A 1113-nucleotide genomic window follows, 5' to 3' on the forward strand; every position below is an offset into this window, starting at 1 on the left:
AAAACTAAATGTCAATTGAAAAGGGCTGCTTCTCAAAGACAGGGGTGAGAGGATATTAGCAACTAAGTTTTAATTAAAATGACTGCTTCTCAAAGGTTTGGGTGAGAGGATATTAGCTAAGTGTGAATTGGAAATAACAGTTTTCTGAAGATTGGAGTGAGAGAATATGAGGAGATTAAATTTTAGTTGAAAATGACTACTTCATAAAGACTGGAGTGAGAGAGTTTGAACAAACTTAATGTCAGTTGAAAATGCTTCCCAAAAGACTGGAGTAAAAAAACTTGAGCAAACATTGGAATTAAACAACTTCTTACAAGGAAAGAGTTATATATGAAACAACTTATTAACAAGTAGTATATTTGATAAAAACTGTACCATAACTACTAAATTGTTCAGTCTAATCGTTAGTCAGAAGATAAAATATATGTTTGTGTTTTTAAATTTGTTGTTCAAAGACCTACCTCGTCACAATGTAAAAGACAGTTGTTACTCCCGAGTTGCACGTCACTTTTCCAGTCTTATCGAAACAATTTTCTTGAAGTTTACTGAACCCAAGCGTTGCATTTATTTTCCACTTCTGGATTCATCGAACATGAAAAAGATACTTTTTTTTTATTTTGAGGGAAATTGATGCCACCCACAAATTATGTACTCGATACTTTTTTGTTGCAAAATCTACTCGATAATAATGTTATAGAGAAAAGGCAACATTTTTGAAGACTAAAGCGTAACAATTCCTCTGAAACAACTGGTCTTTGTCATTGTCGAAAACTTGAGTTCAGAGGCTGGACTCTGAGTCACGCTCAATGGAGTCCACGCGACGTGCACGAGATCTTAGACTTCAACCGTACACGCCAGAAAGGGAACAGCTTGTCAATGACGGATTCTGCGTCGTCCCTTTCCGAAAACTATGGCACGCGTTTTGCCCGCCGCCTGGTGTTCCCTCGTGACAGGACGAATATCACACGTTCTCCACTGTTCATAATCGTCGCATATGTGGGTGAGAAAGAAAGTGTTATCAATAGGCAACGTTCAGAATCATCTGAATGAAACATAATGGTTCATTTATTTTGTATCGTTTTCTGTTACGAGCCTGTGAGCTGATTTTTTGTT

At 36.8% G+C, this 1113-nt stretch overlaps 1 protein-coding gene across 1 annotated transcript in view; it reads right to left on the reverse strand.

Annotated features, from left to right (window-relative positions):
- The window catches only part of LOC106464128 (protein artichoke-like), a 103831-nt gene extending 102969 nt beyond the window's left edge, over window positions 1–862 (reverse strand). Inside the window, exon 1 of the mRNA XM_013924238.2 lies at window positions 462–862. The gene's annotated coding sequence lies outside the window, so the exon portion shown is untranslated. The remainder of the gene's footprint in view (window positions 1–461) is intronic.
- Window positions 863–1113: the final 251 nt, after the last annotated feature.

Source organism: Limulus polyphemus, unplaced genomic scaffold, assembly GCF_000517525.1.
Source record: "Limulus polyphemus unplaced genomic scaffold, Limulus_polyphemus-2.1.2 Scaffold1566, whole genome shotgun sequence".
Classification (NCBI taxonomy): domain Eukaryota; kingdom Metazoa; phylum Arthropoda; class Merostomata; order Xiphosura; family Limulidae; genus Limulus; species Limulus polyphemus.